The sequence below is a fragment of the Macrobrachium nipponense genome, chromosome 22 (genome assembly GCF_015104395.2).
Source record: "Macrobrachium nipponense isolate FS-2020 chromosome 22, ASM1510439v2, whole genome shotgun sequence".
Classification (NCBI taxonomy): Eukaryota; Metazoa; Arthropoda; class Malacostraca; order Decapoda; family Palaemonidae; genus Macrobrachium; species Macrobrachium nipponense.
Genome location: NC_087213.1, coordinates 28,013,186 through 28,031,889, shown reverse-complemented (window position 1 = coordinate 28,031,889; position 18,704 = coordinate 28,013,186). Strand labels below are relative to the sequence as shown.

At 38.7% G+C, this 18,704-nt stretch overlaps 1 protein-coding gene and 1 long non-coding RNA gene across 2 annotated transcripts in view; both read right to left on the bottom strand.

Annotated features, from left to right (window-relative positions):
- The window catches only part of LOC135198224 (uncharacterized), a 1,334,440-nt gene that overhangs the window by 1,141,774 nt on the left and 173,962 nt on the right, over nt 1–18,704 (bottom strand). The window lies entirely within an intron of this gene.
- Nucleotides 12,074–18,109, bottom strand: LOC135198360 (uncharacterized). Its single transcript, XR_010310771.1, has 3 exons — nt 17,965–18,109; nt 14,158–14,222; nt 12,074–12,316 (listed from the first exon to the last, which is right to left on the bottom strand). It is a non-coding gene; the product is annotated as an uncharacterized LOC135198360 (long non-coding RNA).

The following is an 18,704-nucleotide window of genomic DNA, read 5'->3' as shown; positions in this document are numbered from 1 at the left end:
CCCAGCGATGCTAAGCGTAATCCGCACCAAAATGATTGATAAACCTCGTAATATGCAGTAATTAATTCATAAGGAATTCTTGTTTTTCGATTCATTTTTTTGTCTGTGCTTGAAGTCATTCACAAACAAAGCAGTTTTTTTCTCGAGTATGCCTCAGAGTAAATGCGAAAGATATTGCACTTCATTACTTAGCTCGGCCGTGGCCATATACAATGGCGATGTTGAATTTACACGTCTTAATCCAAGTGGTCGAAGTATATAATATTATATATATATATATATATATATATATATATTATAGTATATATATATATGTATGTATATATATATATATATAATAATATAATAATCATAATATAATAATAATAATAACTAAGTTAATAATAATAATTTTCCGTTTATATTTGTATTTTAAGCAATGGAAATTGAGATTCACCTTGCGATAGAAACTGCTGCAATTAAGTCTATTTTCGCACATGATGAAGCGCTCACGTTTTGGAGAGAAAGAGTCACACACACATAATATATATATATATATATATATATATATATATATATATATATATATATGTGTGTGTGTGTGTGTGTGTGTGTGTGTGTGTGTGTGTGTTTTTGTTTGTTTTTGTTATATGTGTGTGTAAGAGCCTGTACGTATCAAGACGATTATAGTTTGCTTACCATTGCCAGGAGAACGAACAATAGATATCTAATGTAGTTTGTCTGGGGCATGATCTTGCTTGTACTGTCTCGTAACTGCCTTCGTGCCTGTCCCTTCCTCCGCGTCTAGCGAGAGAATAGTTCAGATGATTGATGCAAACTCTTATATACTAATCCTGCTTTTGTGGAGTCCCGAGGAAACCAAAGGTGACGACAGGCGTTAACACATTCCCCCCTCCAAGGATTTTTCCTTTAGCGCCGCCTTCGGTGGCGACTGAGCTCTTTTAGAGTTGACCGGGAATCCGGTACTCCTGTTATATAAGGGCCGGCAGTATGGTCATCCTGTTGGGCAGGTCGCTTTTGTTTGCACCTGTCAGCACATCTGGTTATGATGATTAAGATTTTGTTTCCATGTTTTTTCGTTCGCGATTATGCTCGATATCCATTTTTATGCGCTTTTTCTCCTTTTATGATTTTTATGCATTTTTTTTTCCTACGTATAAAGGCCTCAGAAGTTTTCTTGTTCACGTACAGAAACACACACACACACACTTACAAATATACATACATACATACATACATACATACATACATACATAATACATATGTGTGTGTGCTAGTGTGTGGATGGCTGTCGTGGCACCCTGACTCGTAAGAATCGGGCTTATGGCTCCTGACGCGTCAATATCAGTTCCGCTTTGAGATGTCAGGGATTGGTTCAGGTCTTGTCTTGCCACCGGATGCGCTTCAGGACTTGGTACATCCTGCACGGGTTCCTTTAAACGTGACTTTATGTTGCTTTTAGGTGCTTGCAGTGGAATGCAGACCATGGGGAGGAAAAAACGCAAACAAAAATCAAGGAAATGCTTTATAAAATCATTACACGTAAAGCTCTCATCGGCAAATGCAGATTAAAATATTGATTTTTCCAGTTCACGAATATGCCGATTAGAGTCTCCTTTTGGACACGATTTCGAAATTGTTTGGGCGTTAGAAATATTTGAATTTTGAAATTAACTTTTTAGGAAATTAAGAATTTTTTGAGTGGAAGAGAAGAGGAGAGAGAGATATTAGAGAGAGCGAGAGAGAGATGAGAGAGAGTGAATGAGAGAGAGGAGAAGGAGACGAGCGGGAGAGATGATGGAGTGAGGAGAGGAGAGATTCTGAGAGAAGAGAGAGACTCATATCACCAACAGCAATTTAGAATTCAGAAGACTAACATTTTTAAATGTCTGAATAAAGGATTAAATGTCTGAATAGAGGAAATGGAATATTTGAACAGTTGGAAGATGATATTGCAGTTTAAGTAGCGTGTTGTTCGGGCATTCCTGTGACTGGTTTACATCATATGACTTGACAATTTTCACAGATAAGATGTTACTGAGGCTGAACTGTGAAAATGGGAGATACGTTTATTTTTTTTTTATTTTTTTTTATTTTTTTTTTTGAAAATCATTCGTAATTTTAAGAAATTCTTACCAAAATTCTGGTAAGGAAAGTGGCTTGGTTAGAATTGAAGGCAAAGTTGGAAATAGTCTATCCAGGAACTTCTAAAATTTATTGTTGACAGTTCCAGCCACCGAATAAATGGTTGGGATTAGCGGTTATTGCGTTGAGTGATCCTTTACTGAGTGCAGTTCTAATCCTGGAATGAGAGCGCCCAATATGGATCTGAAGGTTTGCAGTGGAAAAACAGTTTTCCAAAGTACAGTGACACAGATGGTAACCTAAAGATACTGCCTTTCGGTTTCTTAGCAAGTCTTTAGGATACACGTTTGTCAGCCCAACACTCTTCTCCTTGACCCCAGCAGACGATGGAACCCATTTACAACTGGGTGACAAGTGGGTTGCAGGGAGGGAGCTATCCACGGACCTAGCAATCGGTACTCTAGTATCGCATCACTTGCCAACGTTTTTTCGTGACGTGGCAGAGAATGTTACTATTGAGAGTACAGCGGAGGTGAGGTTTCGCGAAAGACGACGAGAACCTTATTCTGAGAAATAACAACAAATAGCGTAGCGAGAGGTGCAAGTGTCACAAGATTCCAATAGGGTTTTTTATAAAAGTAACAACCCGCAGACAGTAACTTGAAATGAATTCTTGTGCTACGAATGCTTTGTTATTTGAGGATCGATCTCTGAAAATAAAGGAAGAAATTTAGTCGGGTATAAATACAAAAAGTTAATGCCATGGATAAAATAAATTGAAAAGAATTTTGTAAACAGTATTATTCCTCACTGTCAGAATGTGGAACAAAATGAATTTTAGAGTGGTCAGGTTGTTGCCACGATAATTTTCGTCTTTTCCACATTTTCCACTCAGTAAATATAAAAGTTTTGCTGGAGTTGCCCCACCTTCTCTTTAACTGCAGCATTGAAATTCCAGATACGCGGAAATTGGCTTTCAGCAGAATAACTTGAAGGAGACTGGGATCTTTCGGATGCTTTTTTTGTCGGATGTGATTTATCGAGCAGGCGACATACGAATTTCGAAAATGATAGACGAGATACACCACTCATTCCCGATATAGAGGGTCATTTTAAAGTATTTTCGAACTCGCCCTTTTCTTATAGGTCCCTAATATATCGGCGCCTTCTTAATTGAACAAGAAAGCTACGGCTGAAAAAGTTATGACTCAAAGCGGAAAATTATTTGTTTTATATTACAGTTTGGGTTTATTTCTCGACAAAAGGAGGTCGAGGCCCTTACTATATACGGTATTTCATCAAGTGTGTGATTTCTAATAAAAACGACCCCTCGTAAATAAGTATTACTCAGTCATTAGTAAGTATTACTCACTCGGGTTTTCAGTGTAGGAAATCAAGATTTCAAGAAGAATTTTTGTTTCCTTTTGTGCATGGCATTGTGATAAAAAGCTAGAATCATCCGCAACTAAAGTGCCACAGCGCCATCGATGTCACTACCTTTTCTGAATTTTTAAATATATCTCGAGTCGAGTTGTTTTGCAGTCGGCCAGGAAAGTTCAGCCTTTTCAAACGTCACCGTATATTTCCTTTACTTTTGTTAATAGGGAGTGGAACTATAGAAAGAGAGGAGCGATTTCTTGTAGAATTTTAATCCGTAAGAGAATGATTAGTGTGTCATCAGTAGTTCTGGAAATATGTCCTCGATTCGTGAGTATGTTCTAGTTTCAGCCGAAGAGAAGGCATTTGACTGAATGAACTAACATGATAATAGTCTCGTAAATGATAGAAGCAAATTACAGTTGTTAGTCTCTACTGACAACTGAAAGTTTATTTTGTGATCTTGTCATTCTGACGCAGCTGGTAGAATATTTTGATTAAATTTTGCAAGTGAAAGTAAAGAATAAATTTGATTGGGATTTCAAACTCTGAACCCGTTTTTTTTTATTTTTATTTATTTATTTATTTAGTTTAGAACCCGTCCCCCAGAAACTAACTACCATTGTGTGTTCGCGCATGGTTATAGTGTATGGATCTGGGCAACTCCACCGGCCGCTGTGGGAGCTACAATCAGCCAAAGCGAGCGTCATATCTAAACGATGCAGACCTTGACTCAAAGTTTGCTAAGTCCATGGATTCCTCTAGCCTACTATCCACATTCCCCCCTGCTGGACTTGGTCTTTGTTCAAGCACTCTAAGGTTGGGGCGAGAAGGAATCCGTGCCTTGTCAAACGTCTCGTTGTTATGATTAAAGTTTTGCATTTCCATGGAGAAATGGAGAAGAGTATCTATATAATATAATATATATATGTATGTATATATATATATATATATATATATATATTTTATATATATATATATATATATATATGTGTGTGTGTGTGTGTGTGTGTGTGTGTGTGTATATCGTGGAGCGGTTAGTGCTGTCAGTATACCTCATGCGGTTCAATGCAGGCATTACTCAAGGTTTCTTTTCAGCGTCCCTCGGCACCTAGCTGCAACTACTTTCATTCCTTTTACTGTACCTCCGTTCATAATCTCTTTCTTCATCTTAATGTCCTGCCTCTCCTAACATTGTTTCATAGTGCAAAACTGCGAGGTTTTCCTCCTGTAACACCTTTCAACCTTTAACTGTCAAATTTCCGTTTTCAGCGCTGAATGGCCTTAGTTGCCCCAGTGCTTGGGATTATGCCTAAAAATCTATAAATCAATATATATCATATACATACACATATATATATATATATATATATATATATATATATATATATATATATATATATATATATATATATATAAAAACTTCAGTTTGAACTTTTACCTCTAACAAGGGTGGTCTAAGAGATACAACTTATTAACGGCCATTACCATATTGCTGCGTTTACTGCTAAAATGGGGATGAACGTACTACATATAAGATACTCAAAACATTAGCTGCGTCACTAACCTGCATAGAAGCTCAGTCAGCAATACGTCGAACACCTCTGCGCACTGCCATGTTCTGCTTTTTCCTTAAGAGGATGTGGCAGTCTAAGTTGTTAACCGCTATTCTAAGCAGGTGTTTTTGGGAATGGGTTGCTATCCTGCTTGTGAGTCACGAAAGTTGTCTCATACTTGAAGCTTGGTCAACAGAGGCACCTTGGGTTTTCAAAGACACATCCACTTGATGCCCCTGTTAGTAATCGAACTCCGTTTTATCGCTGGGGCAGCAAGTATTCTAATTACCAAATCACACACACACACATATATATATATATAGGTATATACGTATGCATATGTTTATTTAGTTGTACCTTATACACGCATGACATACATTATATAGATACATACACTACTAAATTTAAATATATATATATAATATATAATTATTTTATATATATATATATATATATATAATATATATATTATATATATATATATATACATGTTTATATGTATATATACATATTATTGTATATGTATGTATATAAACACACATACACCTAAGTGAAGTTGTTATCTCCTTAGTAACTGAAAGAAGAAGTAGACTTTATGTCTTCGAAGGCTTGTATTTTGTAAATTAAAGAATATCGAATCTAAACTATCCCGTCTTATTGAAGCCTATCACAAGTAATATTTGTATAATTATCACATCGAGCCGTGATTCACTTTTATATCATTCGAGCTACAGATGTCCTTTAATATCTAAATTCGCTCTACCTCGGAATGATATATTTTCATTTATGTACCGAAGGGGAATTTTTTAGTTGATATAATTTCGTCCCGCATGGGATCGAGCCACCGTCCAAGTGGACGAACGAAACTAATAAGGACAGACAGTGACTCTATCAATTCAGTGACGCTATCATTGGCTGAATTGATAGCGTCACTGTGTCCTGATTTCGTTCCCGTCCACTTGGACGGTGGTTCGATCCCATGCAGGGACGAAATTATCATCAACTAAAAAAATTCCACTTCGGTACATATATGAAAATATATCAATTCCGAGGTAGAGCGAATTTAGATATTAAAGGACATTTGTAGCTCGAATGATATATGTAATATGTGTATGTGTGTAGATATCTAATCCACACATCAAGAGGTACTACAGTAGGCAGGGGAAGGGCGCAGGTACACATGCACATCCAGTGAATACATTTATTGTTAACGCGTTTCTTGACCCATGGTCACATCATCAGGACACCTATATAAAAAAAAGAGTATTCAGAGCACATCATGAAAAGAAAACATATACAAAATATAAGACAACTTAAAATGGAAACTACGTTAATCTTTAATGCTGAATCACACTTAAATACCTTGACACATTTGAAAATCCAAGAACACAAAATTGACTTTTACAAAAATGAACTCAATAATCAAATGAATTAAGAAAACGAAAATTAAAAGGAAGAGCAAAAATGCGCACCTTTCAAAGGGAAAGAGGAAAACACTAAAAGTCTACACAACTTAAGAGCAGAAGAAGGAGGCGGACATATATACACAAGCAATTCAGTTATGCTATGAACAGGGAACAGCCGATGATTGACAATCTAATGCAGGTACAATTCTTTTTATGTTTAAACTTTCCAAGAGAAGCAGTTCTCAGGTTTCCCCCTTGGCTTGGCCAATTATTTAGAAGTGTTCGTATTTTATTGATGTTTTCTCTGGGAAAGTTTTAAACATGAAAATAATTGTACCTACGTTAAATTGCCAATCATCGGCTTGTTACTTTTTTAATTTTGTTTTTAATTGTTTTTTATTGAGTTGAGTTTTTGTAGAGGTCATTTTTGGTTTTCTTGGGTTTTTTAATGCGTAAATGTATTTAAGTGGGATTCAGTATTCAAGTTTAACTTTGTATCTATTTAAAGTTTTCTTTTATTTTTATATATTCCTTTTAATTATGTGGTCTGTGTGTGGTGCTGCCACATACATCCATGCAAGAAATGGAATGAAGGGGTGACAAATAAATCCGTAGATTCTTTAAAATATCTTGTAAATAAGATAAAAATAGACATCAAGACGACAGCAGCGGGAAGCAGGTCCGCGCTTGTCACTACAATGACCACTGGACAGTGACTGACTATGCATATGGCGGGAATAAAGGCAGTGTTGACATCTAATTACAATGTTGCCACGATGCATAATGAAATAGTGGTCTCACAGTATGTGCAATGGGAAATATACATGGAAACATAAATATATTCTTCTATAGAATAATACAAAGCAAATGAACAAAATGTTCATAAACTGTACGTAATGTAATTAATATACAGCATAACATTAAATATCTATACACCTCCCTCCCCCTTTACGCTCCTAGCAGTGTCTCGAGCGGAACATAAATTCCTCTGAGCTAGTCGAGGTGAATGGCGAGGGACATTGGAGGGTTCGAATGATGGCTCTCTTTCCTGGCCAGGGCAAGGGGACACAGGGACTTGGGGAGAGGTGTCATCACTCATATTAGCCACTGGGCGTAAATGTCTTCGGTTTCGAAACCATACACGACCACTTGGAAGGCGTATTTCATACTTTCTTGACATTCTGCAGCCCATCACGATGCCAACCTTGTCCCGTCGAAGAGTCGTTGCGTCCTGTATCCTAACTCGTTGGCCGATGGTGAGCTTGGGTAGAGGGCGGGCATGGGAATTGTAAAGGCTCATGGCTTGGTCGGTTTGGGCAGCAGTGCGACGGTTGTAAACTTCAGTCTTAGTTTGCCACTCCTCTGTGAATGATCTGGGGTGAGCTAGAACACAAGTGCGGAGAGGATGGCCATAGAGGATCTACGCAGGGGAGCGTCCAGCAGGGTTCGGTGTATTCCGAAGCTCCAGCAGTCCTCTATCAAAGGCTTCACAATCTATGTTCCCGGATGGGGCCAGTCTTGATGATAAGGTGTTTTAACCGCTTTAACTGCAGCTTCTGCGTGTCCATTAGCTGAGGGTAATGTGGAGAAGTGATGATGTGATGAACTCCCCAGCGGTTGGCGAATTGCTTGAAGTCATGGCTGGAAAATGGGGGTCCTCCATCAGTTCGTAAGCGGAGTGGAACACCAACCTCGCGGAAGAAAACACAGAACATTCTTGTAACTCTGGCTGCAGTTGTGTCACGTCCACAGGGAACAACCACAGGCCAGCCTGAAAGTCTATCAGCAATAACTAGGAAGTATTTCCCTGCTACGTGGAAGAAGTCAGCTGACACACTTCGAAGGGCCGGGATGGATGGTCGTCACAAATTTGTAAGGTTCTTGTTGCTGACTAGGGAGAAGAAGCTGTTGGCAGGCCTCACAGCTTTCTACTTTACTCTTGATATCTGCATTGATACCTGGCCAGAATACTGTCTGCATTGCACAACGTCGAGTAGCTTCAATCCTCGATGGCTGTCGTGGAGTCGATCCAAGGTGCGTCTACGGAGGGCTGACAGGATGACGATCCGGGGTCCATACAATACTAACTCTCCATCCGCGTAAAGGTTGTCCCGCAGCTTCCAATACGGTGGAGGGGCGGAAGTGTGAGATCATAGCGGTTGGTAGAAAACCTTTGGAGACGTAGTGAACGAGACGACTGTATCTTGATCCTAGATGCGGCCGTGCGGATTTCTTGTAGAGACTTGTCTTCTTCGATGATGGGTCCTGTTGCCTGGTCGTCAGTGGAAGTGGCGGTGCTGGCAAAGATACGCCTGACATGTGCAGTCGAAGTATTGCACTCCTCTTCATCTTCAGGTGTGGGGCTACTGGTTGGGGAGCGAGACAGGGCGTCTGGTATGCAAAGTTGTTTCCCTGCGCGCCATGCTGCAGTGAAGATGTAGGGGCCACTTTCATCTTGAGGCGCTGAAGGCGTGGATTCTCAATAGCATCTAAAGTGTAGTGATTGAGAATTGGTATCAAGGGGCGATGGTCAGTCATTAGGGTGAAATGAAATGTGAAGTCCAGAACCAATGTATAGGCGGCACTTAGCTATAGCCCAAGTGACTGCAAGTAGCTCCAGCTCTATGGTGGCGTAGCGAGTCTCTGTATCCGTAAGGAAACAAAGCCACACTGGACGAGACGCATCTGACCTCGGCCGTTATCTTGAAGTAGGGCATAGCCGAGACCATATAGGCGTGAGGCATCTGTTTGTAGAACCACAGGCGAGGCAGGATTGAAGGGTGCCAGGACAGGTGGTGAAGTCAGAGCTGTCTTGACTTTCTAAATGCTCGCTCATGGTCGGGCGTCCAGACGAATGAGCGTTTGGGGCTCATAAGTGGGACGGTAGGGGCTGTGCTGCTGCTGCGATGTCTGGAGTGAAGTTGGCAAGTTGATTGACGAGACCCATAAAACGACCTGACGTCTGTGACATTGGACAGTGTCGGGTAAGTCATGTATAGTGATACCTTGTCTGGGTCTGCTGCAATACCATCGATGATAAAGACTAACCGCAAAAGTTAACTTTAGGGGGGGCTACAGTAAATTTCTCCTTGTTGAGGGTGATGCCATACTGACGGCATCTGGTCAGCAATTTGGTGCACGTGTTGTAGGTGGGAAGGGAGATCCTCATCGGAAAGGAGAATGTCATCTACCACCTTCACACCTGATGGTGTGACCATGGGTCAAGAAACGCGTGGCAAATAAAAGTGTATTCACTGGATGTGCATGTGTACCGGTCCACCCTTCCCCTGCCGTGTGTACTCGTATATATGTATATAAGTATATGTGTATTTATATATATTTACATATACAATAGTATGTATATAATATACTATATATATATTATATATATAGATATATATATGATATATATTATATATTATATATATTATATTATATAGATATATGAAGAGAGATATATATATTATGAGAGAGAGAGAGAGAGAGAGAGGGAGAGAGAGTGAGAAGAGAGAGAGAGAGAGAGAGAGAGAGAGAGTGGGTGTTGCGTCGAATTTTCAGGAAGGGTAAGCAGATAAAAGTTTTAATAAGACTGACTGTTAGTCTCATATTCGTGAAGGAAATCGCTTCGGTTGGAATTTGGAAAAAAAATATAAAAAAAAACTTCAATTTATGATGACGCTTCCAGAATGTTTTAAGTTTTTATAGGCGTTTTTCGAATAATGTCGGCGTCTTTTCGATTGCTGATGAAGCAGCTATGATTATAAAGGTATGACGGATTTTTTTTTTCCCTTTCACGTGAAAAGGATTGAGGGACCTGAAGCAAAGACCAGGATATGTGGTCGAGTAATATACCTTGGATTTTGGTCTAGAACGGTCCCTTTTCAGATTCACATCCTTTGATAGTTATCCGGTGTTTTTATCCTTGGGGGTGCAGTTTGATGCTTTAACGAAAGTTTTTTATTTTTAGATTTCAATGAATGTCGCTGGTATGTGTATACGTAAATGTGTGTTTACATGTTTTTTTTTTTTTTTAGTTTTTTTTTTTTTTTTATTCAGATGTGGATAATTTTTTGTATATACATCTAACAGTTTTCTTCCCCGAGAAATTAATGCAAATACCTATATATTTATAACACTACCCGCTAAGATATGACAGAATAAGGACTTAATTTAAAACTGTAAGTTTTAGTTTTCTGTGAAAGAAAACTGTTGAGGTGGCTTCGTCTGTCCGTCCTCAGATCTTTAAAACTTCTGAGGCTAGAGGGCTGCAAATTGGTATTGATCATCCACCCTCCAGAAAACTCGATTGCGCCGAAGAAACTTTGGAGCATTTTTTATATATAGAAAGCTTGCTTTTATTTTTTTCAAGCAATACATCACATAGATAATTACAGCAAAACTATTGACATTCTGATAGTTATCTTTCAGAAAGACGCTGTTTGTATTTCTTTTGTGTTAACGCAAATAAGTACACACCACTTTTGTATTCATGTGTTACATAATGATGTTAAAAATTTTAAATCATTCTGTGCATTCGCTCAAAAGCCTCCTTAATCCATAATAAAACAGCTTTTGAAAAATCCAGCCGCTGGATTTTTCGTCTCGAGTCGTTATTGCCATGAAGAGCAGACATTCGGGTGGTTGAAGTTCTGTGCCATTTAGTCACAGTTCTTAGCTCTTATTGATAAACTTCTTGTATATGTTGCATTCTCGTTGGAGGTATTGATATAAAGTTTTTTTTTTATATATACATCTACATCATATTTGGGTACCAATTTTGTTCGAATATGCGTTAAAGAGGTCACGTAATTCATACAGTTACGTAGATTTAGATTTTTTTTATTTACCTTTTTCTATATTTATTTTATTTTTACAGTATCATTGCGTCAGCGTGGAACGTTTCTCTCGAGCTCGGGTCCCAATATTTTTTTCTTCATCCCTTGATACAATTGTATGAAAGGTAATCATCCAATCAGATCTCTCGCCTGGTTTCTCTATATCCGCTTTCTCCAGAAACATGTTTTGGCGTCTCTTATTTATTTTGAAAGGTGTCATTGCAGTCACGGTTCTTCTGAGTTGAAAAAAATTAAATAATTTTTTCTTCTAGATACTCGTTACCCTCAGGGCTGAAAGTCTCCGTGGCTAGTTTCAAAAACTAGAATTCCTGGAATGTGCACGTAATTGGTAATTGTTAATTCTTGTACGTTTGCTGTGCAGCTCGGGAATATTATCCATTACATTTTTTAAACCCTTTTAAAAGCATTTTCTACCCTTTAAAGAGGGTGAGGAGGTTTCACCATCTTCGAGTTATTGCTGATATTCAAATTAGTAAGACAAAAATTAATTTGTCTGTCTGCAATGTGATGTGCACAAATATACAAGAGTAAATTTATAAGCGTACAGAAATATAAATTTGTAATTATCAAGTTATTTAGATGCCCGAGGAGTCTGCACAGTGTAACCAAGTCTTTTTCACAAAATTGTTGAAGATTTGAAGTTTTGTATTAATTTGGTTTTTCTAAATGAAAAGGTGCTTTTGAATTGTATACTTTATTTTATTTTATGACAGACCAAGGATGTTGTGATGATATATACCTTAGATTGATTTCTGGACCTCCCCCGACCTTGCTTTTACTACTTCTTTGTGGTCAAAGACGCCGTAAATTCATAACTTCTTTTTGAAATTCTCATCATACTTTAGCTGATGAACTGGCATCTCAGCTCATAAATGAAGGCACCTTTTGTTCTTCACATCTTGTGTATTAATTGAATCGTGGAGGAACGCAACGTCTTCGGCTTCCGGAACCGGTCCTCACCAGACAGCACTTGTAGTCACCTAGACACTGGTAGTCGGCAAAGCAGGTGTCTCCGTCGTCAGGGCCACTGTCGTAACTGTGAATATAGCAAATAATTGTAATGAAAAATCATTAAAATATCCGACAGGAGTCAGCTGTAGGAATCACGTGTAAAGTGTTTTTATGACAGAGGCGAAAGCTAAGAAAAACTAGCACCGGGAATGTACGATAGAAATGGAGTATCTTTGAGTGGATGGTTGAAAAGATACTACTACTACTAGTAGTAGTAGTAGCAGAAGTAGTATTTTATTGGTAACTGATGATGAAGAATGATATCAGGAGGCTTCAGCACTGTCCATCAATGAATGGTATAAGTTTTCAAAGTAGGTTAATTTCCGGCATGCGCTTGGAGTTTGCTAAGTTAATTGATAGTTATCAGAGATGAATTGGTTGTTAATGTGTGTGGCCACATTTAGTTGGGTGACCACCAACGACTAATGTTCCCAATCCTGGCTCGGCCATTGTCTCTGTACCCGTGAAGGCTGTGCCCTACTTGGAGTTGTTTGTAAAAATGTCTGTCCGTTCATGCCAAAGAAGGAGTCATGTATACACATGTCTAAAAAGACCTCAGTGGAGAACTTGATAGAAAGAATCGTAGGGAAAGTTGGACAGTGGTTTTAGACTAAAAATATGGCTAGGGTTTACATTTAAATGACCGGATAATTGACGTTACTAATTACTATTGTAAGGACCTCTGGAACTTACAATATGGTTGTGTTCAGCGATTGCAGATGCCATGGTGTGTCTTACCCGAAACGCGTCAGATCACTGTAATTAGCTTTGAAATTGCGAGAGACATCACCGGGTAATGAAAAGGAAAATTAACGGGATTGTAAAATGCCTTATAAAGGAAGTGCCACATTGACTGCAGTTGTTTTCTCTTTTAACGAAAGAATAACTTAACATAAGGAGGAGACCCTTTTTAAAGAGAGTGTTGTCGAGTATTACAGCTTATTTCTGCGGCATTCAGTTTCGTTTTATTTCTTCTAAATGTTTTGAATCGCGATCGGGCGGTCATCTCCCGAGAGTGATGTAAGTTGGAGAATTGATATACAAAGCGCGCAGCTGTTGATAGCCGACGGGTGGGACTACAGTTAACAGGTGGACTGGGGTGCTGAATTCTTGATTGGCCCTGTGTTGAGGCTGTTGCCTCCGGCTCGGAAGGCGTTGTGATATTCTTGTCGCAGTCAGTGGAAGCTGGTTGGGGGAAAGAGGGTGGCCGGCATTTACGTAGTACTCACTGGAATGGCTGGTGTGACAGCACCTTCAGATAAGGGAATGGAATCTCGTTTTATTCCTCTCTCTCTCTCTCTCTGACGGGAGAGTTCTTACATTTATTCTGATAATAGCAGATAAAATACCATTTTTTTTAAGTATGCACAGTTCACCCGGTAGCTGTTAGCTCACCATTCTCCTATAATTACTTGCGTATATATCTTTTCATCTCATATCTTTCATGGATTAACTTTCCGGAGGTGACGCCAGATCACTGATCTAAACGTTATAGAAAATAAAACTATTACAAAAGAGCAACACTATATGACCGTACAGAAGAGTGTAATTATTGAATGCCGTAGAAACAGCTATAATAATGATGATGATAATAATAATAATAATAATAATAATAATAATAATAAATCAATCTTATTATTATTCAAATGATGAATCCTATTCATATGGAACCAAAGGAGCCACTGACTAAAAATTCAAGCTTCCAAAGAATAAAGCGTTCATTTGAAAGAGCGCAATAAGAAATACAGAAAGAAGAGATCAGTTCTTAGAAAAGCAAAAATAAATTAACAAATCAATAAATAAGTATGATAAAAAGATTAGTAAAGGACTAAGCCGCATAATGATAATAATAATAATTATACTTACTAATTAGTGGGACAGTTTCCAGGTTTAGGATCCGGACGACCTCCTGCCGATGCTCCAATGACGGCCTTTTGTAAATGTAAATATTAATATTAATTAGCGGTGATAGTGTAGGCTTTGGATAAATAAAATGTGATCACGACCTTTTATATATATAGTATATATATAAATAAAGGTATAAGCCACGAAGGAAAAATAAACAACGTAGCTTATACCTTTATTTATGGATTTATCACGTTCCAAACTTTCGTGATTCAGTTATACATAGTGTATATATATATAATATATATATATATATATATATATATATATATATATGTGTGTGTGGTGTGTGTGTGTGTGTATTAATGAGGTGAGATTTGTGCCACTTGAGCATATTCATAGCGAGAATCTCTCTCTCTCTCTCTCTCTCTCTTTTTCGTAAAGACTAAAGTGAGCAAAAAAAGTGATTTTTTTTTGTCCAGCCATTTGGTGTTATTCGTTTTTCCATTTCAAAAATTCTTTTTGGAAATGTAAATGATTAGAAGTGTAAATTATTTTTGTAAATAAAAATGTCAAATTATTGTAAATGAAGAATTTCAGTACATCGGTAGGAATCGTGTTATGAGTGCTCTGTAAAAGCCCATGTTCTTGTTGAAGATAACCTTACTTTTACGGTGATCTGTTCAAAATGGAAAGGTTTCTTTTCCATTAATTAATTTTCAGGGGCGACTTATTCATATCACGTCCAATATTTGCTCAAGAGCGGGCCCACACACAACTGACATTTCTAACAGAAATATAAAGATCGCTGTAAGAAAATGATATTTTAAGAGTATTTGGCGTTAAAAATCAAGTCAGAGTTTCTTTAAACTTGGGATTTCATAAATCTAAAAAACCCAAGTATTGGGCCTCCACAGCTTCACAGCAAGGCGGATGTAAGGAGGCTTCTTGCACTCGTTGCAGTAATATTGTGGCATCTTTGAAGGGCAGAAATCCACACGGGCAAGAATGTGCATCATAGGGAAAACACGGAGAGATGAAGAGAGAGAATAGGAGAGGATAGAGACGATGAGAGAGACGAGGAGAGGACGAGAGAGCGATGAGAGAGAGAGAGAGAGAGACTGTGGCATCTTTGAAAGGCAGAAATGCCACACAGGCATGAATGTTGCTGATATGGGAAACAAGGAGAGAGAGAGAGAGAGAGAGAGAGAGAGAGAGAGAGAGAGAGAGAGAACAGAAATAGCAATGCAAAAATGAACCCTTTGAAAAATGGAATAATTTTTTTTTTATTTTCGACAATATTGGAAGGTTTACCAGGCTTCTCCAAAGACTTCCCCAACTTGAAATATTTGTGGATGGTTCTGGTTATCCTCCCTTCTTGCTGTCCCGGCTACGCCGTTCGGAAATGAACGCGAGCAGTTCGACTCTCCTGTTCGCCTTGCCACTTCCCTTCTACTTCCCTTTAGACCAGAGGACTTCTCTTTAGACGAGAGGGGTCCTATGGTTTTTCAGACTTAAAACCTAAGCTTGGCAATGTTTTGAAGTGAAATAGAGCAGTTCCATCATCCCCTTATTCTTGTTCAAACTTTCTTCGGGTTACGATTGAAAGTTCCTAATTGGGAGAACTTTGCAGAAACGTGCGTGCTGAATTTGTTTTTGTTCAACCTCAAGTATGGGTCATGGTTACATTAAATTACTTTGCCATGTTTTACGGAAGTCCCGCGGACATGTTCCTATCTAGTTAGCATTTGTAAATTTTCGGTATGAGAAATTAATCATAAGTGAATCATTTGCTTTATTATTTCGTTAGAACAGTTTTTAGGTTTAAAATTTTTAATCATTATATCTTAGTGCAAGTACATCAATATGTCTTTCCTAACTCAAATTTTACAGTTATGAATCCTGTGGCTATTACAAAAAAAAAGAAGCTCCAATCAATCTTACTCATACATTTAGATTTTATCCATTAATTTGGTTAACTAAATTTCTTCGTTTGCTCACGAAATGTGTAAAATATACATTGTGGCAATCGTTTTCAGCTCTATGACAACGAAGTTGAAAAGTATTCATAACTATATGGTACAGCGTTACCGATATAGCGAATCATGAAGATGTTTTTTTTTTTTTTTTTATCTTTCCTTCTGGTACGGCAGGGGCAGTTGAGGAATTACCAACAGTAAGTATTGTTGCATCACAGGCACACTGCGCCAAGATCTTCTTTCCCACCGTTATCCCTACACTAAGGGGTTTGTTGCCTAAAGCGCCTTTCCTTCCAACATCATTAATGACTTATTATTTGGCAAAGCGGCTTTGATGACCGCATGCCCTTGCTGTCATCAACCACAGTTATTGGCGGTGGGCTTCGCCTTTGTCTAAAAAGTCCACCTGCAAGGCAGCAGTTTCCACAGTTATTGGCGGTGGGCATCGCCTTTGACTAAAAAGTAAGATTGCAAGGCACCTACCACAGGGTGGTTACTGTGCAAAGATGTTGAAGACCAAATCATGCTTCTTAAAGTGACTTCACTACTGTGGTAGGATTCTTACAACCATACCACAGGGTGGGCACTGTGCCAAGTTGTTGAAGACGAAATCATGCTACTCGAAATGACTGTCAAAGGTCTCAGAATGCTGCCCCATAAAACACCACATAAGAAATCGAAGAACAAAAACAATATCAACACATCTTTCCTGCCAGTTATTGAAAAAAGTCTGCGAAATGACGGAAGTTCAAGGGTTCTGTCACCTTAATAATTTCGTACGAACGCCATTTTTTTTAAACAAGTTAATTGCAAAAGTTCCAGTCACTCCGCTGAAATGGTACGAAAAAATCTGCTGTCGGAACGCTTTCTGCGCGTTCGTATTTAAAGGTGGGTACACACGTGAGAGCCGAACCTTGTATGTGTAACTGAGTTACGCATATACGGTTACAAGGTGTCAAATGTAGAGGACGAACCGTAACCACGTTAAGCACGTAACTTCATTTCAATCCTGCGGATCACCAGTCTGTCTCTGTCCGGGTTGTTTACCGACGATGGCCACCATGCAAGTAGCAGCTGCCGCGTATATTTATACACATTATTTAACGAAGATGAAGCGAAATAAAAGAAGATGGTGGCAATCAAGGTTATATACTAGAAGGGTAAAATACAGTGGTCGGGAATTACTCGCTGACATGAGATTCCAAGAAGCTTCTGGCCACAGTAAAGTCTTTTCTTCGTAATAGCTAATAAATTGAAGGACCTCTTCGTCACTTCAATCAGCCATGGTAGACATATACGTACTGACTGACCAAAACAAGGGACTCTACTATGGACGGTCTTGTTCATAGTCGGTGTTAACAAGTTCAGCAACCTCTGTTGTTACGCGTGTCATACAGGTCCCGTCCACACATGGCGTAACGTTCAAAGAGACCTCCCTTTGATTCGGAGCCCAAAAACCGACAATTGGCGGGACGGAGGGCGAACCGAGCCTCGAACCTCGCGGGTTCGGGTTCGGGTTCGAGGAACCGTCCACATTGCGTTTTTTGTTACAAGAATCGGTTACAATACAAGGTTCGGTTCGCACGTGTGTACCCACCTTACCATTACTCACGAGTCACGACGCAGCTGTAATGATGAAGAATTTCAGACGAATTTAATTCGTTGTTTAACCTTCTAGTCCATTTTTAACTCTGGAAGCACTGGTATTTATAAATTTAGTGGTAAAAAAGTATTAATGGAGTCTGCATATGTAATTGCACTTTTAGTGGTAAGTTACATTTATACAAAAACTATTTGTATGTTAGATGAAAATGTCAGTGATTCTCTCTCTCTCTCTCTCTCTGCTTACCATAGCCAAGATGATGGCGAAAATGAAAAATATTCTTGAACCTCCAGTAAAAAGCAGCATCTTGATGTGTCGAAACTAAGTACAGCGAAGTGGGTATAGGGTAGGGCACAAGAGCTTGGGGTAGAGTTCTTACGCAACTCCAGCTTCTGAGTAGAGTGAGCCGTGGAGTGGATTCCTCTCGCGATCATATACCCTCCCAAACACCTCGAGGGAGGTTAAACCTGTTGAAGAAAATACAGGCTCTTCCTAAGGGTTTTCCTACTATGGGGTTTTTTTTTCTCCTTCTCTAGGAAGATATTAAGGAAGTCTAAAAAAAATAAGACAGGTCTTGCCCAGTTATATAATAAACAGGCTGTCATTGCCGGCTGTTCAGGGTTTTATTTTTAGGTGAAATGAATGTTCTCTCTCTCTCTCTCTCTCTCTCTCTCTCTCTCTCTCTCTCTCTCTCTCTCTCTCTCGTTGGTTAATTTAAGATTAATTTTTTGTCGTTAAATCTCACGTGCAGGTTAATCAGTTCAGCAGTAGGATTGTCCATGGATTTCAGGTTTTAATCCTTCTAGTATACATGAGAATTAGTGGTTAAATGTACGTATATTATGAAAAAGGTTTTGAACGATCTCGGATAAAATATTTGGGCAGTTATGTCAGAACTGTGACGAATCGCTGCCTTCCTTTTTGAGTCATAGGTAACAAAAGCACAAATATGTACACTGTACACACACCCGGATAAAAATAAATTA